At 34.3% G+C, this 23,830-nt stretch overlaps 1 protein-coding gene across 4 annotated transcripts in view; it reads left to right on the forward strand.

The window, feature by feature from the left end:
- Window positions 1-23,830, forward strand: part of MBD5 (methyl-CpG binding domain protein 5) — a 451,089-nt gene that overhangs the window by 50,404 nt on the left and 376,855 nt on the right. The gene's annotated exons all lie outside the window — the stretch shown is intronic.

Raw genomic sequence — 23,830 nt, forward strand, 5'->3', positions numbered from 1 at the left:
GGATCATATCTCCAGTTCACATTTTGCCATCTTGCCCACAAGCATATATCGAAAATTTTTTGCTCATTTTATTGTTAGACTTCATGCCACTCTCGTGACCCAACAAATTCTGGATTGTTAGAATTACAGAAAAGTCTGGCAGCTTCACTAGTATAAAAATTGGAAATACAGAAATAACATTAATCAAGATCTTAATACTATTTTCTTTATACAATAGCGTTTTAAAGTGTAAGTGTAAAACTAACACTAATATTACTATAAATTGATAATTCTGAGTAAGGTAGTAATTTAACAAATTAATAGACATACAGACTAAAATATTGAGAAGCATTTTAATTTAAAGTTAAAATCACTAATATTAGCCTAGTATATTATGATTTCTCCCCCTCTTTCTAACAAATTCCAACTGTCTTACATATGTAAACATACATAGGTATTTATATATAATGTATTTTTTCTCTATGTGTATATAAGTAGGTGGTGGATTTATGAATTTGTGCATGTAAATACGTGAATAGTTACCAGAGGGCCAGTTTATTGAAGCAGACATTGTATTAAGTCACTTTATATTTTCATTCAATCCTGCTAATAATCCAATGAAATAGGCACTATTCGTAGCCCCCTTTTTATATTTATTTTTATGTTTATTTTATATTTATTTTTGAGAGAGAGAGAGCATGGGCAGGGGAGAGGAAGAGAGAGAGGAACAGAAGATCTGAAGTGGGCTCCCTGCTGATAACAGTGAGCCCGATGCAGGGCTGGAACCCACAAACCATGAGATCACAACCTGAGCCAAAGATGGATACTCAACTGACTGAGCCACCCAGGCTCCTCAGCCCCCCCCCTCCCTTTTTTTTTGAGATGAGGAAACTGACACGTAGAGAGATATAACTTGTTCAAGGTTACACAGTCATCAGAAAATAGACCATGGGGCTCAAACTCAGGTCTCTCAGTGTTTTCTGACATGGTAGCCAATGTATACATATATGCTCAATATGTTCCTACACCTGTTTGAGGATATATTTATTAAAAATGATCTGAGATATCTTCTTTCTGATAATTCAGTATTACCCATTTCTCTTCTGAGTCCTTTTAGTCTGGCCTCTGCCTTTCAAATGCCTTTTGTTTTAAACACTTTTCAAGAACAAAGTTTATTATTTTCCTCCTACAAATTTTGCATAGATGTTATGTTAGCTATCTTTTTAGTTGAAAATGGAATAAAAAATTAGCATCCTCTGAGTTTTGGAATCATTAAGTTTTAAAATAATGTTCATGGTGAGTTCTAATACTAAATTTGAAAGATTATGTGAAGAAAATCTTAAAACTTAATTGGAAAGTGCATTTTTACAAAATGTCTCACATGATCAGGTGTTCTCATTATCTGGAGGAAATAAATCATAGCGAAATGCACATGTCTGTACTCCATGTTTTAATCATTGTATGCCAATGTACATTCACCTAGAAAATTTAGTATGCTAACTGAAAGGTAGGTTCTACCTTGCTTACACTCTCCAATATAATAGCATTTCTTGTAGTAGATATAATGTCTTGAGACCTACTGAAAATTCTAATAACAAACACCTTTAGGTAATGGAACTGGGTAAACCTATATAGTTGCCTGAAATCTGCATACTGTAAGTGAGTCATCATTTAGTTAAAAATAAGTTTACTAAATTGTGCCCTTTTACACAGTGTCATCCCTCAGGATAATATATTTTTAGATACAAAACAGGTTTCTCTTTTACCAGAAATCAAACATTTAAAAAATGTATATGCCAAAATGCAGACTTTAATCTTTATGGGTAAAACTTCTGCTTTTGTTTTTTAATTTTTTTTTTTTAATGTTTGTTTATTTGGGAGAGAGAGAGAGAGAGAGAGAGAGAGAGAGAGATAGCAAGCCAAGGAAGGGGCAGAAAGAGAGGAAGAAAATCCCAAGCAGGCTCCGTGCTGTCATTGCAGAGCCTGATGCAGGGCTCGAACTCATGAACTATGAGATCATGGCCTGATCCAAAACCAAGAGTCAGACGCTTAATCGACTGAGCCATTCAGACACCCCAGTTGAATACTTTTAATTCCTTAAGGGGTACATGAATTAGCTGTTGTTTGAAAGCTGAATAAAATGGCATTTGATTTCTTCTGCCAATAGATCATCACTTTTCATGACAGGCACTTATATTATGAGTGTATCAGATTTATTTATTAACTCAAAAGTTTTACCATTCAAATTTTCATATCCCATGAAGAAAGCTAGATTGGTTGGATCTGATGGAGGTAGTATTTCCTTTCACCCATGGTAAATGTTTATGTTTGTTTTCTTTAAGCTTTCTAAACAACAGTGATTTGATCAAGAAATACAAATTTCTGTTTTATTTTGTTAATATTCTGAGATACACATATGCAGTTCTAAAGTTTATCCTTTTAACAAAAAGGATGAGATGGAGTGATAGATGGAATAAATATTCCATCTAGGTTTCTTTGCAAACCCAAGGCCTTAAACCCCTCCCATAGAACTGGCCAAGAACCCTCAGGAAGAAATATTTTAGTTTCTTAGTACCTGATGTAATCTAAATATCCTGCACTCAGAAGAGTGATATTCTCACAGTGATGATTTTTTATTACTGTGTGACAAGAAGATGGATAAGATTAAGCTCCCTACTGGGGTGATAAAATCCGTTTAGAAGAAAAAAAGGTTATGATTGTCTTAATTTTAGATTTACTGGGTTTGGGGAAGAGGGGCGTGAGGTGTAAGTCAGACTGCCCATTAAACCTTTTATCTTGTACAAATAAAACTCTTGGGAGTTAAGGGGAGGGTACATTGCTAAAATTGGTGGATTTGAAGTTAACGTTAAAATATAGTGTCATTGTTTTTCATAAATTAAATTAAAACTGTGTAAAAATGACTTTGTTATCCCTCTGTCTTCCTTGCTCTTACATGTAAAAACATTGCTTCAGGGGTTCCTGGGAGGCCCAGTGGTTAAGCATCTGACTTCAGCTCAGGTCATGATCTCATGATTTGTGACACATCCATTTCAGCTCACATCAGGTGAGCTTGAGCCCCACTTCAGGTGAGCACAAGCTGCACATTGGGTGATCACGAGCCCCACTTTGGGTGAGCTCAAGCCCTGCTTTGGGTGAACACAAGTCCTACTTCAGGTGAGCCCTGCTTCTCTCTCGCTGCCCCTCGCTCACTTGTACCCCCTCCCCCCAAAAAACAAATACAAACCCAAGAACATTGCTTCAGTGGAAGCAACTTAAATATCCATTCCGAGGATAGTTTAAATACATACAGCACTTTCTTATAATGGCATACTGTATAGCCATTTCATTACTTTTTAAAGTTTATTTATTTATTTTTAGAGAGAGGGGAGAGAGAGAGTGGGTGAGGGACAAAGAGAAAGGGAGAGGGTGAATCCTAAGCAGGCTCCGTATTGTCAGCACAGAGCCCATTGTAGGGCTTGATCTCACAGACTGTGAGATCATGACCTGAGCCAAAATCAAGAGTCAGATATTTAACCAACTGAGCCACCCAGGTGCCCCTGTAGAGCCATTTTTAAATGGCGGATGTAGACTATATTACAATAACCAAGACATGGAAACAAGTGTCCATTGACAGGTGAATTGATAAAGAAAATGTAATCATCTCTCTCTCTATATATGTATATCGATATCTATATAGATATATATGTAGATAGATATGTATATGTATATGTATATATTATATATAGTGTGTATATACTAAAGTATACATGTGTATACACACAGATATAAAAATGAAATATTTAGATACAAAAATGAAATATTTAGCCATTAAAAAGAAGGAAATCCTGCCATTTGTGATAATGTGGATGGACCTTGAAGGAATTCTTCTAAGTGAAATAACTCAGACAAAGAAAGCCAAGTGCTGTATGATCTCACTTCTACGTAGAATTTAAAACAAACGAACAAACAAAAACAAAAGAATAAACTCACAGATACAGAGAACAGATTGATGGTTGCCAGATGCAAGGGGGTGGGGATGGTGCTATAAAATGAGTGAAGGTGGTCAAAAGGGGCAAACTTAGAGTTATACATTAGGTAAGTTCTAGGGATGTAATGTACAGCGTGGTGACTGTAGTTAATAATACTGTATTGTATATTTCAACATTGCTAAGAAAGTAGGTCTTAAAAGTTCAAAAAAAATAGGTTCTCAAAAACCTATGTGCAGTGATAGATGTTAACTAAACTTATTGTGGTAATTACTTGCAATATATACATATGTCAAATTATTATAATTATTAATATGAAAATGACATATTTAAAAGTAAAAATTAGTAATAATTATTGAGCACTTATACTCTGGGTACTATTCTGAACAATTAGCATGGAATATATCTCATATCCTCAATAACCCATGAGATAGGTACTTTTAAGTATGATTTACCATAGATAAAGAAAAATAGCTTGCCAAAGTTCACCTGGCTATTAAGAAGGAAAGTTAGGTTATGGATCCAGAAGTATGACTCCAGAGCCAGTGCTATTAACTATACTATATAAATCTTTGTTGCTAATATGAAGTATTTATTATTTATAAAAACAACAGGGAAAAATAATATACAATATATAATATGATTCTATTTGCATGAAATTGTTGACCCTGGTAATTTTGGCTTATAAGATATCAGATAATTGTTTTCTTCTTTGAATTTTTTTATAATTAGATTTATGATTTTTCCAATCAGAAAAAGTAAATAAAGCTTTGCGTTTTGGAAACAAACTGCGCAAAGTATCCTCTCTTTCATTTTTTGGTTTGTGTTTCTTCCCTTCCCCATCAATCTTGGTGCTTTAACTTCTACTAAGCATCAGTAACACTGCTTAGTCTGCTTACCTTCAAGTCCCTCATTGTTAGAAGCACCTTTTATATTTGTAATTTGTGTGTATCTTTTTTTTTTCCCTTTGGATGCTTCCTCTTTCCTTTGTAAACCTCTGTATAATGTAGCTTGGTGTTTATTGGACTTCTAATAAATATTGAAGATGAGGAAAAAAACAAACGTGAGCTTTCTGATTAAACACATTTATAGGTATGCTATTTCTTTTTAAAAAGAGTAGTGGGTATAACTGTAAAATAATAAACCTCAATGGAATAGAACTTTTTACATGAGGATATGGCAGTAATGATTTGGAAATGATCGCGAGTGGCTTAAGGAATGCTGACCTCCTACTTCCCTCAGATTCTTGTGTTATACAAGGGGGTTGAGAGAACAAAGCTTGCTTCCTCTAGAAAGATCCACCAGAAAAAGGTGTTCTCTGGGTTTCTACTAAGGCAAATAGGTCTCTAGAGGGAGCATTTTGTCAAGATGATGAGGTAAAGGGGATTGTAAATTGTTAATTGGTGATTATAGTAGCAGTAATAGAGGTACAGTAGAAAAAACATTACAGGAATGGATTATTTAAAAGGTAGCTCAGTGAAGAAGCCCAGAGTAGAACGAGGCAACTAAGGAAGACTGTAGATGACTCTAGAAGAGAGGTTTCTGTTTCAGGGAGTAGCCAAAGATGACAGGGCTATAGGGTATACTGGGGTAAACTAGATTTAATCAGGTTTGTTTATTTGCTGTTGTTTGGTAATGACAGTCAGAAGTAGAAACTGATTTACACTGTTTGAAATCAGAATGAGAGTCTAGAACCCTGCCCACTATACCTCTTTTCCTTGTCTGATCTCTATCTCATTGCTCTTCTTTCCTAATGCTCTAGACTAGGCTAAGAGAAATGGGAATAATTGTTCTGAGAGGGTTATAACATCAGCTATTAGAACTTTTCTCATCTATAAATATTTTTATATGTATATCTAAAAGACAATTCAATTTAAAGAAACCACAATGCCATTACTACACTTTAAAAAGTTAGACATAATCCTAATTATCATTGTACATCAGTCAATTTTCAGATTTTTTTCAATTGCATTAAAATTATGGCTGTGTGTGTGTGTGTGTGTGTGTGTGTGTGTGTGTGTTATGGCTGTTTGTTTGAATCAAGGTCTAAATAAGATCCATACATTGTAATTAGTTGAGGGTGCTCATGTTTCTGTATCTATAGGTTTTCTCCCTCAGGATTAATAATTGATTAGACTTATATGTATAATTTCTCTAACCATAGAGATCTTAGAAAATAACAATGTATATTGTAGTGATTATATTTATAAGAAAGTACTTATTGAGGTTTTTTACACAGTCCTCACATAAATGCATTAATAATGAAAATAACTAGTTTGCAAGAAATCAGGAACCACTAGTAATTATCCAACTTATTTCATTGTAAATAATATCTATGTAGTTGTTTTCTTAATTTGCCCTACAAGTGTGGTCTTAGAATGTAAATATTATCTTGATTATACTATCTTGGTTAGGAAAACAGGTCACAAAAATGGAATAATTGGTGATTTATCCCAGATTACCCTTAGAAACTAGTTTGAAAACTCAGAGCCCTTGGTTTCTTAGCAGAGTGATAAAAATGCTTTTGTCTTTCTGCTGTGTACTGCAGACAGGCGTGAGTTTTAAAATAGTTTGCATACAACCTGAACATAAGAATGTGATTGGTAGTGTATCAGTCAGACTAAGCAATATTATGAGGTAGTGAGAAATAACCACAAAACCTCAGTGGTTTGAAACAATAGAGGTTTATTTCTTATTCTCTTTGCATGTCCATCATGGTCAGAGGTATCTATGCTCATAATAGTCACTTAGGGACCTAATGGAGCAGCCACCATTCAATCATTGCTGATCATCACACTGAAAAAAGAGAAAAAAAGAGCCCTGGAAGGTCTTACATCTACAATTAAATGTCCTAGCCTATAAGTCGCAAATCCAATCACAAGGAGGCTGGGAAGTTAGTTTTCTATGCAACCTCAGAGAGAAGAACCAACTATTGGTGAACAGTACATATAACTAATCCTGTAAGTAAAAATTCTGTTACCCGACTGCTAACAGATTTCTTCATTCATTTATTCATTCATTTGTTCATAAATCAAATATTTAATGAATGGCTGCTATGTGCAAATCACTAGACTAGACAATAGAAATATTAAAATGAATAAAATACATTCCATCCCTTCTCTCCAGGATCTCATAGTCTGTTTATTTTTAAATCTTAAAAAATTGAAATTTTCTTCAAAAAATAAGGACATAAGTATACTGTTAATCCTCTTCCCTCATTTTACCCCTTCCCCCACCCACTTCCCCTCTGGTAACCATCGGTTTGTTCTGTATGCTTAAAAGTCTGTTTTTTAGTCAGTTTGGCTATTTTAAATAATGCTCCATTAAACATAGGGGTGCATATACCCCTTTGAATTAGTGGTAATGTATTTTTTGGGTAAATACCCAATAGCAGAACTACTGGATCATAGGGTAATTGTATTTTTAATTTTTTGAGGAACCTCCCTCGTGTTTTCCACAGTGGCCACTCCAATTTGCATTCCTGCCAACAGTGCAAGAGGGTTCCTTTTTCTCCATATCCTCACCAACACTTGTTTTTGTTTTTCTTATCTTTTTAGCCATTCTGACAAGTGTGAGGTGATACCTTAGTGTGGTTTTGATTTGCATTTTCCCTGATGATGAGTGAAGTTGAACATCATTGTATGTGTCTGTTGGTCATCTGTATGTATTCTTTGAGCAATATCTGTTCATGTCTTCTGCCCAGTTTTAAATCAGATTATTTGTTTTTGAATGTTGGGTTATAGAAGTTCTTTGTGGATCTTGGACACTAACCCTATATCAGATATGTCATTTGCAAATATCTTCTCCCATTCAGTAAGTTACTTATTAGGTTGTTGGATGTTTGCTTCCCTGGGCAAAAGCTTTTTATTTTGTAATAGTCTGAATAGTGTTTTTTTTTTTTTTTTTCCTTTTTTTCCTTTGTTTCCTCAGAAGACATATCTATAAGGATATTTCAGAGATCAGTGTCAGGGAAATTACTGCCTGCCCCCTCTTATGGGATTTTTGTGGTTTCAAGTATCACATTTAAGTCTTTAATCAATTTTGAGTTTGTTTTTGTGCATGGTGTAAGAAAGCGGTCCAATTTCATTCTTTTGCATGTAGCTGTCCAGTTTTCCCAACACCATACATATCTTGAAGAGACTGTCTTTTTACCATTGCATATTCTTGCCTCTTATGTCAAAGATGAATTGACCATGTAATTGCGGGTTTATTTCTGGGCTTTCTGTGCTGTTCCGTTGATCCATGTGTCTATTTTTGTGCCAGTACCATACTGTTTTGATTATTACAGTTTTGAATATAAGTCTGGAATTGTGATACCTGCAGTTTTGTTTTTCTTTTTCAAGAAAGCTTTGGTTATTTGGGGTCTTTTGTGGTTGCATAGAAATTTTAGGATTATTCTAATTCTGTGAAAAATCTTATTGGTATATTGATAGGATTGCATTAAATCTGTAGATTGCTTTGGGTAGTATAGACATTCTGATAATATTTGTTCTAATCCATGAGCATCAAAGTTTTAATATTTTCAGAGTAGAGGTTTTTCACCTCTTTGGTTAAGTTTATTCCTAGGTATTTTATTATTTTTGGTAGAGTTGTAAGTGGGATTATTTTCTTAATTTCTCTTTCTGCTGTTTCTTTATTAGTGTGTAGAAATACAGTGGATTTCTGTATATTGATTTTGTATCCTTCAACTTTACTGACTTCATTTATCAGTTCTAGCAGGTTTTTAGTGGAATCTTTGTAATTTTCTGTATATATATAGTATCTTGTCATCTGCAAATAGTGAAAGTTTCACTTCTTCCTTACTAATTTGTATGCCTTTTTATCTCTTTTTGTATTCTGATTGCTTTAGCTAGGATTTCCAGTCCTTTGTTGAATAAAAGTGACAAGAGTGAACAACATTGTCTTGTTCCTGACTTCAGGGGAAAGCTCTAAGTTTTTCCCCATTGAGGATGATGTTAGCTGTGTGTATTTCATACATGGCATTTGTTATATTGAGGTATATTCCCTCTAAACCTACCTTGTCTGAGGGTTTTTATCCTGACTGGATATTTACTTTGTCAAATGCTTTTTCTGCATCTATTGAAATGATAATATGATTTTTATTCTTTCTCTTAGTGATGTATCATGTTGCTTTGCAGATATTGAACCACCCTTGCTGATCTGATACTACACTTCTATGGAAATATAAATGTTTTCCTGTGTTGTTGGAATGGTGATTTTTATTGGTATTTTGAGTGATCTTGTTGTTACTGGGCACTGGAGACATGAAGTACCTATTCAATTTGCTGCACAGTTGATTACAAGATGGTCAGTCTCCTAAAATGTGTATATGCAGATATTAAGTAATTATTTGTCAAAAACAGGAAGTAAAACAACCATGAAGATGTCTGTGTCCTCAAAGAAATAAGACCTAAACTTTATGGACTTTAAAAATCAAAATCAGGGCACCTGGTTGGCTCAGTTGGTTAAGCGTCCAACTTCAGCTCAGGTCATGATCTTGCAGTTCATGAGTTTGAGCCCCACACATTGGGCTCTGTGCTGACAGTTTAGAGCCTGGAGCCTACTTTATGTGTCCACCTCCCCCCCCCCCCCCACAATTTTTCTCTCTCTCTCCCTCAAAAATAAACATTAAAAAAATTAAAATAAAAAAATTAAAATCAGTGAATGGAAATACACATAAAAGTAGATTTTAAAAATTTTCTGTACTATGGACTGAACTATATTAAGGAATATAATTTTAGTTATTTTTTAAACAGAACAAGAGACTGTGGTTCAAAGTATATATAGAGTTCAAAGACTATATGTAGATTCCCTGCTATGAATGAGGCACTTGAGATACAAGGACAAGTGAGAATCACCCCAGATACTCAAGTTCAAAATAAAGGAAGAGTGTATTCTGATTCAGTTTGAGAGGAATAGGATTGCATAAAAACAAATCTGGTCTATTCTAAACCAGAGGCAAAGCCTCCAAAATATGTAGCTTTCATAGCATGAGAGAAAAGATGCCTTAAGCTTATACTTGATTCACTCTTGTATTGACCACCAGAGCTCAATTCAGTTAGATCCTCATTTTTTTTTTCTTGCATGTTTGATTATAGCCTTTACCAGATTCCACACCAGTTTTACAGTCTACTTAAGGTATTCTGATAGGTGAAATGTAGATTGTCAGTGCCACAAACACCTGTTTAACAACAGTCTGGGGAATTCTAGTCTTGATCAAGGTCAGCTTCTTTCCTATTGAGTCACTTATAAGAATCAAATTTTTATAGATGAGGAGAAAATCCTCCTTCAGATCTGGTGTTCAGAGCTTGAACCCTTAAAACATTACTCTCAACTATTTCACAATCACTGAAGTTTATTTTTGAACAATGAGCAAGCATATTTTTCAAAGTGATTCCTAGGGTTCTTTCTAGTGTTAGGACTGATTGTGACCAGATGACAGACGTGGCTCGGGTCTGTGGATCTAAGTAACTCTAATCAGGTTCTGAGCTTGTATACTGAATAGCCTGCAGTATCCACTGGGTGCAGTTGACTTACATGTCAGGCTGGTATAGTATTTTGCCAGCTTTCTGTTTGTTTTAGGACTGACAGATTACTCAAAGTAGACTGAATGCACTAGCGTTTACTATGGATTTTGTATGATCCATTTCTCATGACTATTGACTGCTGCTGTATGTAATTCTGAGATCATTTAAAATCGCCTTTTTCCTTATGTAGTCATTTTATTATTAATTTCCTTAAAGTGAACTGCCCTACAGCTTATCAACCACAAATGTACCATTATATAACAAGGTCATATGACTGACTTCCCTTTCTACTGTAGTTAAAGTAATCCAGTTTAAGTATATATTATCCTTCATACTTCTTTTATTTATTTTGAGAGACAGAGAGAGACAGAGCACAAGTGGGGGAGGGTCAGAGAGAGAAGAAGTCACAGAATCCCAAGCAGGCTCCAGGCAAGCACAGAGCCTGACACGGGGCTTGAACTCACAAACCATGAGATCATGACCTGAGTGGAAGTCAGACACTTAACAACTGAGCCACCCAGGCGCCCCGCCCCCCGCCATTGATACTTCTTTTAACACACATGCTTTGACCCTTTCATATCTCTGATTTCTACATTACAAATTTAGCTTTTTTTTTTTGATTATTGTGAACTTCTTTTGGTTAATGCTAATTACAAATGTAATTTTCACATAACTGAGTATCATAGCAATAACTTGGAATTAGTCAATAATCCTGCTATTCTGTTGGAAAATTTAATACTATAAAAGAATTAGTGCATAAATTATTTTGTCATCAAAATATTTTATCCATGGAGATGAATGCTACAGAGACTGGAACAAACGACCCCATAGCTAACCTTCTTAGACATGTTTATAGAAAAATAATGTTTAATATTGTTAACTCATCTCTTCCATCTATTCTTCATGTATAGCTTTTCTGTCTTCATTTTGAGTAATCCATTGAAATACATTTCCGGGTCAACATCATTAAAGTTTTTAAAACAATATTGAAATGATCATGTGTTTAAAGTTATTCATTACCACTTATACCACTTCTAATTCATAAAATGCTGACTTGGAATGTCAGCAGAATTATGAGTAGTTTGGGTTCTGTCTGCTAATCTCAAAACCACTGCCTTTGCATTGCCAACATTTTGGGTACTAGGTTTAGCCTAGCCTCATTCAACCTGTCTTATAGAAGTGATTGACAGATGTTTTAGAGGGTAACAGTAGTGTTGGCAGTAATAACAGCCTCTGAGGAGATTATTGTAGTCAGTTTTGCTAATAAAAACTAGAGAAAGTGAAGCTTCATAGAATCTTCATGGTTAGTGAGTGAATATAGAAAATACAGCATCTTTTATGTACCTGAAATTCTCAAGTCTGAGAGGCAGTCCCTTCTCATTCACTTCATCCCCATCTCAAGTATAGTTGTGACCACCCTCATCTCTATTAAAAACCTATATTTGCCTATTTTCATTAGTGTCCAGATCCCTGAATCTAGTTAATTTGATAAATCATGTTGTCATGCTAGTAAATACTACTTTATTTTTAGTGGATCTTTTAGAATTAAAACAAAGTGAAAACAAAACAAAAAAAACCCTCATTGTGTAGAGGAAGTGTAGAGTCAAGGTAAAGGTACAGTCTGGAGGCATAGAATTAGTGGATTAACCTATTCCTCAAGTAGAGTAGACAGGTATCATATGGAGGCACTTTCTTGCTCTTTGCAGATACTGAGTTTTTTTACAAATTAAAGATTTGTGAGTTGAGCAAGTCTGTTGGTGCTGTTTTTGCAATAGCAAAACAGCAAAAATGCAATAGCATTTTCTCACTTTTGTGCCTCTCTGTCACATTTTGGTAATTCTCACAATTATTACAACTTTTTCATTATTGTATTTGTTATGGTGATCAGTGACAATTCACTGAAAGCTCAGATGATGGTTAGCATTTCTTAGCAATAAAGTATTTTTCAATTAAGGCATATACATTGTTTTTTGGACATAGTGGATTGCACACATAATAGACTACAGTATAGTGTAAACATAACTTTTATATGTCCTGGAAACCAAAAAATTTATTTGACTCACCTTATTGAGGTACTGCTTTATTGCTTTGGTCTGCAACCAAACCTACAATCTCTCTGAAGTAGGCCTGTACTAAACTTATTTATGAGTAAGCTATTGTCAAGCTGAGACATTTATATCATGTAATGCAAGAGATTTATTAAAATCATAGTTCTTCAGTAAAATCAGTATATATGGAAATTCACTCTATTCTGTATTTAGTTTTTTAAAGACGTATTTACAGATAACTTTAAAAATGATCCAGAAATGTTGAGTCACGAGAGATGCAGAAATTTAATTTGGATAAATATTCTTTTCTTTAAAAAAAATGTGATTCTTCAGTTTTCTGAACTTTTGAGTTATATGTTTGGAAACTGATATTTCACTAGTTGCTAAATAAATCTTTATTATTGAAAAATCTCATCAATTTTCTCATTAACTTTATTCAATAACAAATCTAAAGTAGAAATTGTGGTAATATAAATACAACATTTTGCTGTATATACTAATGCTTTAAAAAAATGTCTAGCATCAGATTTGGAAACTAGCATTGTTTAGACTTAAAACTTTTAGTATTGGATCTCAATTTAAAGACTAGTTATGCTTAAAATAGACTTTTTTTTTAAGAGCATGGGTGTTTTATTATTTTTTTTAATGTTTATTTTGAGAGAGAGAGAGAGAGAGAGAGCGCAAGCATAGGAGGGGCAAAGAGAGAGGGACACACAGAATCCGAAGCAGGCTCCAGGCTTCAACCTGTCAGCACAGAGCCTGACACAGGGTTTGAACTCATGGACTGCAAGATCATGACCTGAGCTAAAGTGAGATGCTTAAAAAAAAATAATAAAAAAAAATAATAAAGTGAGACGCTTAACCGACTGAACTACCCAGGTGTCCCTTAAATAGACTTTTTGTTTCATTCTTAAAGTTTTTATATGGTTTTGGGGAAAGATAAATACATATGCTGTTCTTTTCTTAATATGTGGTCTACTAATTTTAAAAGTAAAAAATTATGAAGTAATGAAAAATGTTTAAAATAAAATTAAAAAATCAAATTTATTATATATTGTATTGCAAATATGTAAACATATAGCTATTTAATCATGAGAAATATTAGAAGAAAATGTATCAAAATGCTGTAATAAATTGCTAATATTAGGGCCTTTTTTCCTTCTAGATTCCAATATTTCTGTAACATGGTTGTTACTTTTATGATGAGAAGGATAAATATGTTTTTGTAAAATGCAATAAAGAAAGCTAAGATTAAATACAGAAAAGCATTTGCTGCTTCTAATTATGGCAAATGTTTAAAAGGCACTTATATTAAATATAAGGATAGTTCATATACCTAAAAGACTGTACTATCTTTAGAGTATATTTCACCATAAGAAGCAACTCACAGCTCACAGTGTCAGGGTGCTAGGCAATCTTCAAAATTAGTATCAAATAAGTTTTAGTATAAGGGGTCAAATAAACATTTACTTATTTATTATCTTTCAAACCTTCTCATTTCCGTAAACACTTATAATAAAGACTATAAAGGTGGAGTTCTTGTCTGTCTTTTCGAATTGTTATATCCCTAGTATTTAGAATAATATCTGGGACATAGTAGGAGCTTAATAAGTGTATGTTGAATGAATGAATGAATGAATGAATGAATGAGTGAATAAGTAACAAATGAGAGAGATATGCAATTAACTCCTAATTAACTATGTACAGATAGTTCCAGTCTAAATAACTTATGTTCCCTATTCCCTCACCATCTCACTTTGTTTAAGCTATTAAAACAGAGGAATATGAAACTGGATTAAAGATGCCTTGAACTATAGAGAATATCGCAATTTGGGACCAAGCAAGATCAACCTTGATAAGGAGTTATATCCCCCTCACTCACAGCAAAACATGTGGCTCTAAGGGAATGAGATACAGTAGTAGCAGAGAAGTGATAGGTATATCCCATAATCCTGGTCTGCTTTCCATAAATTGACCCTGTATTGCAGCACAACTCAAGGTGGCCCCCACTCTGTGCATACTTAGATGACCTGATGCAACCTACTCTTGGGGTCTACCCCAGAATCACAACTTTAGCCCTTCTGTTTCTTCCACATGGTACCTACTGCACTGTAACTCGTAGTTTTGTGGGGGAGTTCCTGGTATCTTAGAACAAAACTATATAAAATATAAATAGCTGCTCATTTGGAAAGTGATTGCATTAGTTTAATTGGTAAATCATTTAGTCTTGCTCATGACCAGTATACTCATTATTTCCTTTCATTCCCTTCAGCATGATTCTATGTAAATGATCTTTAGCCTCTTCTGAATCTTCTGCTTTCTTTTATTCTGTAGCCTTATTCTTTTTGGTTGTCTCCTTCCATATTTTCCTCTTTGAGAAAATATTTCACACTTCTTATGCAAAATCAGAGGCATTTCTCATGGATCCTTTAGACTCTGAGACCGCATAATTTTCTTTCTTTAGCCCTAGACCTCTAAAGTTTTGGGCTAAAACTGCTCTCTCCAGAACTGCTTGAATGTTTATGTGCTAGCATCTGTCACTTCGAGTTCTGAGTTTTCCAATTCTTGTCATTCTGTGTCTCCTGTAGTATCTTCCCCTTTCTAGAGCATATATGCATCTTGCTGTCACAGTTTTTTCAAGTCTGTTCCTTTTGGCTCTGATGGGTTCTCTAAACTCCCCAGGTCTCTGCCATTTTCCCAGGGCCACCAGCATCTCATTCTGGATTGTTTTTCCTCTTAGATGGTTATATTTCTCATTATTTATCTTTTGACCTTTTTATATCTTCTCTGATTGACATTAGCACATTCACTTATTCAGTCATTCAACAGGTATTTATTGAGTCACTACTATGTACCAGAGCCATTCTAGGTGTTAGGATAAATGGTAAATAAACGTAGCTGTCCCAATTGAAGCATAAAACATTAAGCTCACACATCTACAACTATTACATTTATATTACTGAATCTGCATGTGAGTTCAGGGGAAGGACGCTTTTATTACATAACTTCCTGTACATTTGCAACCCAAAAAAGAATAAAATAATCTTACCTGCTTGCTGGTAGCTTTGGCACAATTTCAAGACCATTTGGCATGTTTCCAACAAAATGAGTATGTTATCCTCTATAAATGTCTCATTAATAATTATAACCTAGGGGTGCCTGGGTGGCTCAGTTGGTTAAGCATCTGACTCTTGATTTTGGTTCAGGTTATGATCTCATGGTTCATGGGTTTGAGCCCTGCATCAGGCTCCATGCTAATAGCATGGAGCCTATTTGGCATTCTCTCTCTCCCTCTCTCTCTCTGCCATTCCTGCACTCTCTTTCTCTCTCAAAATAAATAAATAAATTTTAAAAATAAGTAATTATAACTAATATTTATTAGGCATGTGTTTCTTGCCCATTATTGGTATTATTTCCTTTTATCCTCATAACAAACTTATGAGGAAACAACCACAAAGAAGTTAGTTATTTGTCCAAAGTTATTAAGATACCAAGTGAGAAAATGGGATTTCAAATCCAAGTCTGTTTGGTCCCAAAACCTGAGTTCGATTCTCTCTCCTGTTTGCTGATTTCCATCACTAGTGAAATTCATCAAAAGTCAAATGTGTAAAATTTATGTTCCCCCTTCTCTTATTAACCATCCAATATTTCTGTTCTATAAAATGTCAGGGAATCTTAATTTTAAAAATCAGGATATAACCATATTCAGAAACCTAATATTTGGTTGATTGTTTTTGATTGTGAAAGAGATTATGACTTTGGGGACCCTGGGAAATATTTACTACTAAGTGGAAAATGTTTTGGTGAAAAGGATTACATGTTAGTATTATACATGATTTTAAATCATAACCTCTGCTTGATTGCGAGTCAGCAAACATAACTCTCTTTGTTACAGATGAAATTTTTTAAAACAAGAAGATAAAAAGACACCATATATGGTTTCCTCTGAAGTATAATATGTATATTTTTCACTTTTTAACATTCACTTAACATATTTCATCCAAAAATAAGAAGTAAAGCACCCCAATAAAGGCCCTATATTCCATCCTGCCCTTACTGAAATAGTTTCCTTTTCATCCATTGTATATATCACTTATGAAAAATATTTTTATATCCTTCACATTTTCACTACTAGGAGACCTTTCCCCCTAGATGAAGATTGCACCTCCCCTGCAAAAGGAAAACCTGGCATAGAAATGCTATGATATAAAGTCTTTTTTGTTTTGCTTATTTGCAATTTAATACTTAGTTTTATGTTTTAGAATATAGATTTATGTAGTATTTAATAGCATTGGGCTGGAAATTAAATAAGAACTCTGCCTTGCTTTACCATTAATATTGGGCAGATTACTTAACCTTTTGCATGCTTCTGTTCTTATATGGGATGCCACCAACTCACTGTGACATGCCTAACTAAAGCTTTATCTTTTTGTTGGGATTATAAAATTTACTCAAGTAGAATTTAATCCCAAAAATAAGAACAAATAATACAAAAGGCAATATATTATAATAGCCATTGAAAAAGTGGAACAATTTTGACACTGATCTCAAGTAATACCTACCTTATTTTCTACCTCTTAAAGATTTTTAAAATATTTACATATTTCAGTACAATGTTTGTTGACTTCCAAGTTATTTTTTCAGTACATATTTTTCATCATTATTACATTGACTGTTCAGTGGAAACTTGGGCCTATTGAAATCTTTATCTCAGATGAAAAACAATATCTTTACTATCTGTAATAGATTCTGCTTTTTTTGTTTTTAGGACCAAGTAATTAATCTTCAATATGGAAATAGCATATACTTTAAGAGCAATTGAGGCTGATCCCATATTGGCTCATCTTCTCAAAAAAAAAAAATGCCTTCGCTTTAAAAAATACATCACCATGAATTCATTGGAAGAAAGCCATTTTATATATATATATATATATATATATATATATATATATATATATATACTGGGTATCTTGTTACTATTTACAGAATATTTTTGCAATTTCTTTTAATGGTGCCTGACTTTTTTTTTTTTTCCTGAGTCCTTTTTCTTCCATTCTTAAACAATCCACTCCCCTATTCCCCAGACCCAAGGAAATATTTCCTTGTTGCCATCATTTTCCCTTATTTATTTGGTTGGAAATTGATAGTTATCTATGATGGGTTTTAAAGAGTTGTATTAAATATTTTTGACCGTCTTTAAATTTGGCCTTTACTTTCCTTTTTTTGTAATATAATATTTTTGTCTTTTTTCAAAACATTTGGCTATTGGCTTCCATTTTATTTGATTAAAGGAGGTTGATGGGACATCTGTAAAGAAGAGATATATAGAAGGAAGACATTTTTTTATAACCATAAACCAGTACTTTCAGAAAAGTTAACACTGCTTTTATCAGTGTCATGAGATGAAATAGGCCAAGAAAAGCCAAGGATTAAAGTTGATTTAGGCTGATAAGAGGATATAGAAAATAAGGGTCTCAGCAAACACAGAGCTTCATTCAGAACATTAGCTACTCTAGAAGGGAGAATAAAAATTATTTTTTTAAATTTCTTTAAATTCAAGTTTGTTAACATACAGTGTAGTATTGGTTTCAGGAGTAGAACCCAGTGATTCATCACTTAAATATAACACCCAACAAGTGCCCTCTTCAATGCCCATCACCCATTTAGCCAGTCTTCCCACCCACCTCCCCTCCAGCAACCCTCAACTTATTCTCTGTATTTAAGAGTCTCTTATGGTTTGCCTCCCTGTTTTTATCTTATTTTTCCTTCCCTTCCCCTGTGTTCATCTGTTGTATTTCTTAAATTACACATATGAGTGAAATAATATATTTGTCTTTCTCTGACTGACTTATTTCACTTAGCATAATACATTGCTAGTTCTCTCCACATCATTGCAAATGGCAAGATTTCATTCTCTTTGATTGCTAAGTAGTATTCCATTGTATATACATACCACATCTTCTTTATCCATTCATCAGTCAAGGGACATTTGGGCTTTTTCCAAAATTTGGTTATTGTTGATAGTGCTGCTATAAATATTGGGGTGCATGTGCCCCTTCAAATTAGCAATTTATATCCTTTGGATAAATACCTAGTAGTGCAATTGATGGGTCACAGGGTAGTGTTTTTTAAAATTTTTTGAGGAACTTCTATACTGTTCTCCAGAGTGGCTGCACCAGTTTGCATTTCCACCAGTAATGCAAAAGGTTTCCCCTTTCTCCACATCCTCACCAACATCTGTTGTTTCCTGAGTTGTTAATTTAGCCATTCTGACAGGTGTGAGGTGGTATCCGCTTGTGGTTTTGACTTGTATTTCCTTGATGATGAGTGATGTTGAGCATCTTTTTATGTGTCTTAGCCATCTGGATGTCCTCTTTGGAAAAGTGTCTATTTATGTCATCTGCCCATTTCTCCACTGGATTATTTGTTTTTTTTTTTTTTTTTTTTGGTGTTAATTTTAATAAGTTCTTTATAGATTTTGGAAACTAACCCTTTATCAGATATGTCATTTGCAAATATCTTCTCCCATACTGTCAGTTGCCTTTTAGTTTTATAGTTTCCTTTGCTGTACAAAAGTTTTTATCTTGATGATGTCCCAATAGTTCATTTTTGCTTTTAGGGAGAATATAAATTCTTTTATTTAAAAAAAAATTTTTGATATTTAGTTATTTTTGCATGAGCAGACAGAATATGAGCAGGGAAGGGGCAGAGAGAGAGAGAGAGAGAGAGAGAGACCAAATTCAAAGCAGGCTCTAGGCCTTGAGTTGTCAGCACAGAGCCCAATGCAGGACTCAAACTCACAAACCACAAGATCATGACCTGAGCTGACGTCAGACACTTAACCGACTAGCCACCCCCAAGGGAGAATGTAAATTCTTAAACAATAGAAGGTAGCGTCTAATTTGAAGTCAGAGAAGTTCCTGACAGCAGAAGTGAGTAGATTCCAAGTATAGATATAGAAATTGGCACAAAAGCAGTCAGTAGGAAGGAGGGAGAAGGAAACACTAGGCTGATTAACCCAGGTATAGCATCCTCTGTGCCATGTAAATGTATTTCATGTATGTAAGCAACACAGCAGCAGGTCATGACCACTGAAACAAGGGCAGGGTTGAGCAACACTGCCCAGGTTCAGGGCGATCCACCTGAGTGTGAGGAAACGAGGAATGGCAGGTTTTGTTGGCAGGGAGTATAAAGCAGAGTTACCCACATCATTATTATCATTATTACAGTAATTATTGTTGATTGTGGCAGAGAGGCTAATCACAATTTCGTATTTTGAATAATGGCATTTTCTTACATTCAATTTAAGAAAAACTTTGTTCTCCTCCCATCACTTCAAGTTTTGAAACCTTTTCAGGAATCCTTGGACACTAGAACAACAATTACTGATATTCAGGGTTTTTTTTCAGCTTTTCATCTATTGTCAATTAGTCTTTAGTTAGTTAGGAAGCCCCCAAATTTTATTTTTTAAAGGTGACAGTGGATCATCCACATGAGGATGTTGAGAAAATAACACTGACAAATACTGATATAATTGTTCATAGTCCCTTTCTGTATAAGTCCTCTATCTTCAGTTTGGAGAGAGACCCTTTTTTTATAAGAAAAAAAATTAAGTAAAAGTACATTTTGTTCATGCAGCAAACTCAGACTTGAACTTATGTCATTTGGTGGCAAATCCACAGCTGAATTTATATGAGACTATTAATAGACTTTATATTTCCCATAGTAAATATTCCTATATTTCACTCCAGAAATATTAATGTTTGATTCTCAGATGCTGCTCCAGTTACCTTGGGGGATGTTATATCATATATAGTATAATTATATAGTGTATATATTTCTTAGTTTAAACTTCTAAAATAAAAAAGAATACATGTATATCAATTCTGAAGTTTTGCTGGCCCCAGGGGTTTTGAGTGAGAGATATTGTGCCCAATAGTAGTTTCAATCATGTGACCTTGGAGTCACATATTTAGTAACTGTTAACTGTGATAGGCCTCATCATCCTTAAAAGCTTAATATAGATAGTCTCTAATTTGTCTATCAGTTTTCTCAGAATCTGTTTATCATAGATATGCTATTTTATGTGGTGGTTGTGCCTGGTGGTATTATGTTCCTTTAATCAATCTATAATGTACATAAAACATGATATTAACAGGTCTGTGGATCTTATGGCAGTGTTTCTATGGAAAATATTTTTAGACTATACCTATCTCCTTTACCTTAGCCTGGCCCATCCTCAAGGATAATAAACACACCCCTACTGCAGTCTTCACAGGAGTCTTCCCAGGACTTCTGAGGCTCACTTATCCTATCATGCAAAGAGAGTGAGATTTCCAATAGGCTGAGACCTTGCTAAAGGCTCCTTTAACTGACAGGATGCAGGGTGGAATAAGTTGTTGTTTTTGTTTGCTTTGTTATTTTTGCTTATCATAGCTTCACTATTGTTTGCATTCTTTTCTTCTGTGGACTGTAGGAACTGCCCTATGTAAGTCCTTTCTCATTTATGTCCTCTTGTAGTTCTGTTTATTTGGAAGTAATGGGACTAGGTTTCCTTCTTTCATATCTACCATTTCACCTTATCTTTGATTTTGAATTGTCCACTTAACTCTATTCTATGTATCTCAATTTTCCTTTCATAAGGAAGGCTAATAGTTTCTACTCAAATATATATGATAAATAATTAAAGGTATTAAGTAACTGAGGCTGGGTCGAAAGAATATTGGAGTACTACTTCCAAGAAGTTAGAAAAGCTGGAAGCATGACTTCTTGTCTATCATGACTTGATTTTCTTGCAGATTATTAGTTATATGACATTCAGTTTCCTAAAGAATACTCCCATTGGACCCTTTTCCTATAAAAGATCTTTCAAGTTACTGTGTGTTGTACAATACAAACAATGCACACATTGGTAGATTGTTTTTAAACAAATCCTAGAAACTATTCAAACAAGTTTTCTTAGTAATCACATGAGAGGCTATGCACTCACTTCAGTGCTGCTGCTCTGCTTAAATACTTTTGGAACTCCTTAGGTTGTCTACACAGCCTGTATCATATTTTGAATGTTTCTGTATTATTAGTCATTTTTTGAGAGTTAACTTAGAATTTATAGATAACTGTCTTTCTAAGTAATGTCTAATAAGGAAGGTTTTTGTTTTGTTTGTTTCTTTCTTGGTTAAAAACAAGTGAAAGCTAAAAAAGCAGATTTTGGCAGGGGAAGGTTTAAATTGATTCTTATAGTAGTTCTAGAGCAGGAGGTTCAAAGCTATTTGAAACAGTTGTGGCCCTGTAATCCTATATTTGAATGGCGCACCATTTATTTTGTGTATAGGCTATTGTATGTTGATTTAAAATACATATTCTTTATTCTTAGGTTTGTTGTTACACAAGTGTATTTAAACATTCATATATAGACACGTATATGATATGACATCACTAGGAAATTGAATCTATGAGGATTGAGATACAAAAGAAAGTTTTCTTCAAAACTTGGCATGTTTCAATCATTCTTTCATTTCTTTGAACTGATTAATATATCTGGAAGAGCAGAAGAGACTGATCTGAAATAACATTTTTGTAAGTTTTGTTTAAAGTACCCACAAAATAACAGGTAATTAATTATTGGGTATTCATTATACTATTTAATATTCACAACAATTCTTAGAGATACTTGCTCTCTTTTAAAGATGGAAGAAACTGGGGTCCAAAAAATTGAAGGCTACCATGTCTTGATCACATGGCTAATGAGTAGCAAAGCCTTCTGAGTTTCTGACTTTTTCTGAAACTGCTCTAAATTTCTTTTTCTTTTTTTTTTCTTCCAAGTTTTTATTTCAATTCAAGTTAGTTAACATATTGTGTATAGTATTGGTTTCAGGAGCAGAACCCAGTGATCCATCACTTACATATGACATTCAGTGCTCATCCCAACGAGTGCCCTCCTTAATGCCCATCAACCATTTAGCCAATCCCCCACCTGCCTCCCCTCCAGCAACCCTCAGTATGTTCTATGTAGTTAAGAGTTACTTATGGTTTACCTCCCTTTATGTTTTTATCTTATTTTTCCTTCCTTTTTCCTATGTTCATCTGTTTTGTTTCTTAAATTCCACATATGAGTAAAATATGATATTTGTCTTTGACTTATTTCATTTAGCATAATACATTCCTTGTTCTATCCACATCACTGCAAATGGCAAGATTTCGTTCTTTTTGATGGCTGAATAATATTCCTTTGTGTGCATATACCACATGTTCTTTTTTTTTTTTTTTTAATTTTTTTTTTCAACGTTTATTTATTTTTTTGGGACAGAGAGAGACAGAGCATGAACGGGGGAGGGGCAGAGAGAGAGGGAGACACAGAATCGGAAACAGGCTCCAGGCTCTGACCCATCAGCCCAGAGCCCGATGCGGGGCTCGAACTCACGGACCGCGAGATCGTGACCTGGCTGAAGTCGGACGCTTAACCGACTGCGCCACCCAGGCGCCCCTACCACATGTTCTTTATCCATTCATTAGTTGATGGACATTTGGGCTCTTTCCATAATTTGGCTATTGTTGATAGCGCTGCTATAAATATTGGGGTGCATGTGCCCGCTCAAATCAGTATTTTTGTATCCATTGGATAAATACCTAGTAGTGCTATTGCTGGATTGTAGGATAGTTCTATTTTTAACTTTTTGAGGAACCTCCATACTGTTTTCCAGAGTGGCTTCACCAGTTTGCATTCCCATCAGCATTGTAAGAGGGTTCGTTCCCCTTTCTCCACATCTTCGCCAACATCTGCTGTTTCCTGAGCTGTTAATTTTGGCCATTCTGACTTGTGTGAAATGGTATCTCATTGTGGTTTTGATTGGTATTTTCCTGATGATGAGCAATGTTGAGCGTTTTTTTATGTCTGTTAGCCATTTGAATGTCTGCTTTAAAAAAATGTCTATTCATGTCTTCTGCCCATTTCTTCACTGGATTTTTTTTTTTTTTTTTTTTGGTGTTGAGTTTAATAAGTTCTTTTTAGATTTTGAATACTAGCCCTTTATCTGATATATCATTTGCAAATATCTTCTCCCATTCCATTGGTTACCTTTTAATTTTGTTGTTTGTTTCCTTTGCTGTGCAGGTTTTTATCTTGATGAGGTCCCAATAAGCATTTTTGCTTTTGTTTTCCTTGCCTCTGGAGATATGTCTAATAAGAAGTTGCTATGGTTTACATCAAAGAGATTGCTGCCTGTGTTCTCTTCTAGAATTTTGATGGCTTCCAGTTTCACATTTAGGTCTTTCATCCATTTTGAATTTACCT

The sequence above is a fragment of the Felis catus genome, chromosome C1 (assembly GCF_018350175.1).
Source record: "Felis catus isolate Fca126 chromosome C1, F.catus_Fca126_mat1.0, whole genome shotgun sequence".
Taxonomy (NCBI): domain Eukaryota; kingdom Metazoa; phylum Chordata; class Mammalia; order Carnivora; family Felidae; genus Felis; species Felis catus.